We start from the raw sequence: 7,339 nt of genomic DNA, 5'->3' as shown, positions 1-7,339 counted from the left end.
GGCTTGGACAGACACACTTCACTCACTGTCACTGATCACTTCTGAAGAGGTGAGTGGTGAAATGGAAAAGGATAATAGGGTTTCCAGATTTTGCACTTTTTACTTCATGTTTGACTATTTACGAATAAGAATATTTCAAGCATCCTATACATAACTTTTTACTCCAGAAAACTCAAATAAAAGACCGGTTCTAATGAAACAACTACAGAAACAAGCTTACCTTTCCTCTGAAGGCAAAGAGAACTCTATATGTGATTTATTGCTTCAGTAACTTCCATCAAAATGTCCAAACATCAAGGCACAACAAGCAGATTTCATGCAGAGTGCTGTGTGTGTGTTCTTATTGAGTCTTCAAAAAATCCTAAAAAGATCTCCCGATCTTCAACCTCATGTTCTTGCCACCAGAGCTGGCTCACCTGGCCCAATCATTTCTGCCATCTTAAATGCCAACAGCTGGGTGCAGTGTGATTGGATATTAGCTCCATAAACAACCTGAGAGGTCATCTTCTCCAGTCATCTTACCCTCAATCCTGGCTTTACATTAGAATCACCAGGAGAGATTTTGTAATCTACCAATGCTTGGGTCTCATCTCAAAACAATTAAATCAGAATCCCATTGAGCAGGGTTCCAACATCTATATATTTTAAAAACTCCTTGATGATTCTAATGCACAGCCAGAGTTGAGAACCAAGGCTTTAACTTTTAGGATGCAAGTAGGTGTCAGTTCAGATGCTAACACCAATTAATTGATAGAGGTATTAGCAGGCCATCTGAGAAGGCCCAGGAGATGTTTTCTGGACTTAGAAGGAGAAAGTGCTGTGAATGGAGAATGTGTAGGCAGTGATCCGTGTTTGCCCTGGGCACAGGAGGGGTGGTGGGTGGCACAGGAAGGGTGGGTGGCACAGGAGATCTGTGCCAGCCAATCCAGATGTAGCCCACCTCCTTTTTTAAAGATGAAGAAACTGAGGTCAGAGAGTTTGTGTGGTTTACTATCATAACAAAACAAGCTAGTGGCAAAGCCAAATCTAAGCTCACTTCCCCTCAACTCAGTCTGTTTGTTAATAAAACATAGTGACTTCTAATCCAATTCACAATCCCCAGGAAGACACAAGACAAGCCCTGTGATGAACCCCACCGTGTCACCACACATCAGCTACTCCATGTGCCCATATCCAGTATCCCTCATGTCAGGGCCAGACCCTTCAGTACCTACTCCTCTCCCCTGCAGTTGCCATTCAGGTTGTCCTTAAAGAGAGCCAGAGAGAGAAGGTTGCAGGGCTGGAGCTGGGAGCTGCAGCCATATCTTAGTTCATTACTAAGCCAGGGAGAGGCTGCTCAGGAATGCGCCTGGGAATGGGTGGGTGCATGGCTGCCTCCTGCGTGCCCCATCATTGCCTATCTTAGTAGCCATGGGGGGTGACTCACATCTGTGTGTGTGTATGTGTGAGAGTCAGGGATCTGTCATAAAGACCCCATGAGTCACTCACTTCCTGACCACTGCACTATGGAGACAGCTTCAGGATGCAGGAAAGCACAGGAAAAGAGCCCTTTGGCCAGCAGTGGGTTGCGTGTTTCATTGCATTAATTTTTTTTTCCACTTTTTTGTTTTTTTTGTCTCTCTAAGGCAAAAAAAAAAAAAAAGAAAGAAAAATTCTTTGACTTCTTGATGTCTGTTTCTTTCAGAATCCTCTAAATATAAACAGAAATAACTTTCTGAATTTTTTATTGTCATTGTGTAGCTGCAGATGGAGAAGCAGAGATGGCCAAGAATTGTTTCCATTGAGCAAGGAAGTTCACTTTGGAGCACTGTCAGGCTGAGCGTGAGGCTCAGGCCCAGAAGCAAAGTTTGGGCCCTGTGGGTGGAAGAAGATGAACAAGGTAGTTAGGGTAGTAGACATGCTTCATTCACAGGTGGCTGCAGCCTCCAGCTCCAGCTTCCACCCCCGGCCAGTTCCATTTTGCCATCCTGCAGCCATTTCCATAGCCCCTTTTTATTTGCAGGCCAAACAAAGAAGGCACACAGCCAACAGGTTACATAAGTGGACTCTAGTTCACAAGAAAATGTTTCTGACTTCTACTACACACTGACCATAACATTGCCGATTCATGGCCTTGGCTACATACTAAAAACATAACAGAGCCTGCTAGAAATCCAAACAAGGGGGCCTAACTATAGATATTTTGGGCCTGCCCCCAACAAGTACCAAACCCAATACACCAAGAGGCAACAGTTGGTCGAAATCCAATGTTTTCCCCAGGTGGGTTGGTAGGGACTTTGAAAGGCAGCTGACCCATGAGCCAAATTATGTCTATGCAATTCCCTACTTTGAAGCTTTTTCTGGATAACCAATGAAAGAGAATCAGGGCAAGCTCCAGGCATCCATGTTTTAGACCACATGTTTCCACGGCTGTTCATACTGTGCCTCACCAGACATCCATCTGCAGGTCAGCTCCATCTCTGCATACCTCTGTAGGAGCAGGAAGACCATTTGTCTGCAAGAACAGCAGCTGCTTCTATTCACAGCCCTAGCTCACTTCCTGTGTCCCCCCCAACCCTGGCTCCACAGTATAGATGCTCCAGAGAATTAGAAAGATATTCATTGGTAAAAATCCTGTTGGGTGTTTAGCCTAAGTAAATATTCTTAACCTTGGGACCAGGGACATCATACCCCATGGTAACCATGATCATCAAAAGCAGAATCATCTTGGGATTCATAATTTATGAATTCAAAATTCATAAATTTTGAGCTCAGACTATGAACCAACCAGGATGTGTGTTGTACAGAATATGAAGACATATAAAAGGCATGATCTTTTCCTTCAAGGAGCTCCCCCTGCTTGGGAAGCTAGGATTCCAAAATCAGGTCTCCAGTTATGTGAAACTGCATACAGGGCCCAGCTTTTATACTTGGTGAAAGAAAGCACTGGTACGGTGGGGTAAAACAGCTTCAGGGAGATGTTGACTCCTGAGATTCTCAGGGGTTAGCTCTCTTAAAAATGTGTGCATGACCTTATCACAATACCAGACCTTAAATTGTACTAAATTATCCCACTCTTGACTTATACCCAGAGGACTTAAAATCAGCATACTACAGAGCAATAGTAACAAAAATGGCATGGTACTGGCACAAAAACAAACATGAAGATGAATAGAACAGAAGAGAAGACACAGAGGCAAACCCACATAAATATAATTATCTCATACTAGACAAAGGCACCAAAAACATTCATTAGAGAAAAGATGGCTTCTTCAACAAATGGTACTGGGAAAACTGGAAAACCATACATAGTAGAATGAAGTTGAAACCCTACCTCTCACCCTACACAAAACTCAACTCAAAGTGGATCAAGGACTTAGACATTAGACCAGAGACCCTGTGCCTAATAGAAGAAAATGTAACTGTCCACTGTGTGAGCTTAGGAACTGACTTCCTCAGCAAGATTCCTAAAGCACAGGAAGTAAAATCAAGAATCAATACATGGGATGGTATTTTTCACAGCAAAGGAAACAATCAAGAATGTAAAAGAGAGCCTACAGGATGGGAGAAAATCTTTGTCACCTGCACCTCAGCAAGAGCATTAATCTCCAGGATATATAAAGAACTCAAAAAACTGAACATCAAAATTAAAAAAAAAAACAATCAATAAATGGGCAAAGGAACTGAACAGGCACTTCACAGAAGAAGAAACATGATTGATCAACAAATATATGATAAAATGTTCAACATCTCTAGCAATTGAGAAATGCAAATTAAAACCACACTGAGATTCCATCTCACTCCAGTCAGAAATGGAAATTATCAAGAATACAAGAAACAATAAATGTTGGAAAGGATGTGGGGGAAAATGTATACTTATACATTGCTGGTGGCACTGCAAATTGTAGCAACCTCTATGGAAAGCAGTATGGAGATTCTGCTCAGAAAACTTGGAAAGGAACCACCATTTGACCCAGCTATCCCACTCTTGACTTTACCCAGAGGACTTAAAATCAGCACACTACAGTGATGCAGCCAAATCAATGTTTATAGCAGCTCAATTCGCAATAGCCAAGCTATGGAACCAATCTAAGTGCCCTTCAGTAGATGAATGGATATGGGAAAAGTGGCGTGTGTGTGTGTATATATATATACACACACACACACACACACACACACACACCCCACACACACAATGGAATATTACTCAGCCATAAATAAGAATGAAATTATGGCATTTGCCAGTAAATGGATGGAACTGGAGACTATCATGCTAAGTGAAATAAGCCAGTCCTAAAAAAAACAGGCCAAATGTTCTCTCTGATATGTGGATGCTAACCCATAACAAGGGACAGTAGGAAGGGGAAGAATAGAAGTTCATTGGATTAAACAAAGGGGAATGAAGGGAAGGGAAGGGATTGGCAATAGGAAAGACAGTAGAATGAATCATACATAACTTTCCTATGTTCCTATACAAATACACAACCAGGGTAACTCCACGTCATATACAACCACAAGAATGGGATCCTAACTTATACTCCACATATGTATAATATGTCAAAATACACTCTACTGTCATGTGTATCTAAAAAGAACAAATATAAAAAATTTAAAAATTTAAACTTAAATTTAAAAAAATATGTGGCCTTTGGGAAGTCAGTTATACATCTGACAATTTTGTAAATTTCTGATTTTTGATCTCCATGAAGTGGGCTTCAACCATATACTCCCAAGCCCAGAGTTGCTGACCAATGAGGCTGGTCACCCTTCACCAAGCTGAAACAGCTCCTTCCATTACCAGGGAACCCTGCAGCCCAGCAGCCAGCCAACTTCTCCAGGACCAGTAGCACCATCAGAGGCCTTGCCTGCTGATCCACTTCCACACCTCATTGCTCTCCACCCACAGAACAATATGCTGGAGCATTTCAAACAGCTCCCACCAAACACCCTGATGACATCCCAACACAACTACAAAGGAAATTAATGGTTTCCCTCTCGGGATTTAATTTATACAAATGCAAAAACCCCTGTGAACACTTTCTCATATCTGTAGATCTCCTCTTGCTGTTGTTTTTTTTTTTTTTAAATACTGTTCCTTGACATGAAAGAAGGGAAATGATGCAAAAATAAAACACCTTTTTTTAGGACAGGAACAATTTGGTGGCAAATTGTGGAGTGTGGTAAGTAACTGTAAGAAACAGTACAGCCAGTGACCATTTCAAAATGTAAATATGATCAAGTCCCATGCACACCTTCCCTAAACATAGCCTTCCATCAACCCTGAATGACTTCCCATCCTTCTTAGGGTAAAGGCTAAACTCTTAACAGGGTTTACAGGGCTTGTCTGTCTGTCCCTGGTGCCTCCCCAACTTCATTTTGCATCTAGCTGTCCTTGCCCACAGTCATGTCCCCTATTTCTTTCAGGTCTGTGATTAGATCAATTTCCTCCACTCTTGGGACCTTTATACATGCTATTCCTCATTCTTAGAATACCATTCCTTAAAAAAAAGAAAGAAAGAAAGAAAGAAAGAAAGAAAGAAAGAAAGAAAGAAAGAAAGAAAGAAAGAAAGAAAGAATACCACTCCTGCTCAGCCCTTCATCTGGTTTAACCTAGGATTCTTTGACTCCCTACATAAATACAGTTTGCTCAGGGCACACACTGCCCCCCATCTCACTGACAATCTTTTCTAGCTTCACCATCATCCCACTTTTCCTCATGTGATAAATTAGGCTAAGACTTGTTCTGTCACTTTCCATTTTTCCTGTGAGCATCAATTTTTTGATCATCACTGATCAAAACTGAGACGTTCTATGGCATGTCAGAGAGAAAGAACAGATGTCTCTTCCATCTTTTAGTGTACTTCCTGTACTGCAGAGATCGAAAAGCTAACATCAACAGCTTCCAGACTCCCTTGCAGCTATGTTTCCAGTCGATATGGGTTCAACCAATCATATGTCCTTGTATGGGAACTGAATGTAGAAAGCTGAGAAGACAAGAGTATGGGCATGAGTCATACATTCTGCTAGTGCAGATCAGATCTGGAGTTACTTGGTTCTGGAGCCAACAGTACTCCAACTTAAAACAAGAGTCGTATGTTCTTCTTTTTTTAATTTTTTTTTTTTTAGTTGTAGATGGCCACAATACTTTTACTTTATTTATTTATATATGGTGCTGAGGATCCAACCCAGGACCTCACACATGCTACACAAGTGCTCTACCACTGAGCCACAATCCCAGCCCAAGGGTACTATATTCTTAGGATAACATTTCTGGCAGTGGCCTCCTGTAGCAGGTGGATGCTTCTTTAAAGGCTAGTTCCACATACAGTGATGGAAGTCACCTTGGGAGCTCAACCTGAAACCTGTTCCTTTAGCTCTACTACCCATGTTATAAGCACCTAATTTCCTATATTACATCCCTTTTTGCTTAAATTCCTTGAGAGGTTTGCATTATCTGCAAAGCAGTCTGTCTGACACATAAGAAAAAGTGCTTCTGGAACTAGAAGCTGCTGCTTATGATTACTCATGAAGGTTTCAGAAAAGGCTGAGAAGAGTGAGTGCCAAGGAATGCGCAGACTCAGGAAAAGCAGACAAATGGCCACGCTCTTAGAACCAGTTTCCCAGAGTCAACAGGCATTTTTTAAAGGTAATTTGCTTTTTATTTTCATATCTTTATTTTGTTTTGTTTATTTTTTTTATGTGGTGCTGAGGATCAAACCCAGTGCCTCACATGTACATGACAAGCTCTCTGCCACTGAGCCACAACCCCAACCCATCAGGCATTTTTAAAATACAGACTTTTGGGCTGGGGTTGTGACTCAGTGGCAGAGTGCTTGCCTAGGATAGGTGAGGCACTGGGTTCGATCTTCCGCACCACATAAAAATGAAATAAAGATATTGTGTGTCCACCTACAACTAAAAAATACATATTAAAAAATATAGACTTTTGTCAAATTTAAGAGTTTGTTTTTGCAAATAATGATTCATGAATAAGGAAGGGCTATACTGAGAACCAGAAAAGATTCCACAAGCTCCACTCTGTAATGTGGACAATGAGTATTCATAGACAACCTCAGGAAGTAAATATGAACAGATTGGTTACACCTAGGCATTTCCCTATTTGGACACATTCTGATTAGTTGGCTCCCTGTGATTGGTTAACACTCTGCTGCTTATGATTAACTGAGACTCAGCATTTGTTGTAACTCCTAAATTAGGTTTTCTGTTTGTCACAGTACTATGTTAGATTGCAGTTCATGACATAGGAATTCACAGTACATAGCCTCAGGCCAAGGGTCTCCTGCTAATTTAATTTAATACCCTATAAATCCAGAATCTGCACTTGAAACATGGAGGTGTC

This window comes from Urocitellus parryii, chromosome 1 (assembly GCF_045843805.1).
Source record: "Urocitellus parryii isolate mUroPar1 chromosome 1, mUroPar1.hap1, whole genome shotgun sequence".
In the NCBI taxonomy this organism is placed as follows: domain Eukaryota; kingdom Metazoa; phylum Chordata; class Mammalia; order Rodentia; family Sciuridae; genus Urocitellus; species Urocitellus parryii.
This window is presented reverse-complemented; position numbering follows the sequence as displayed.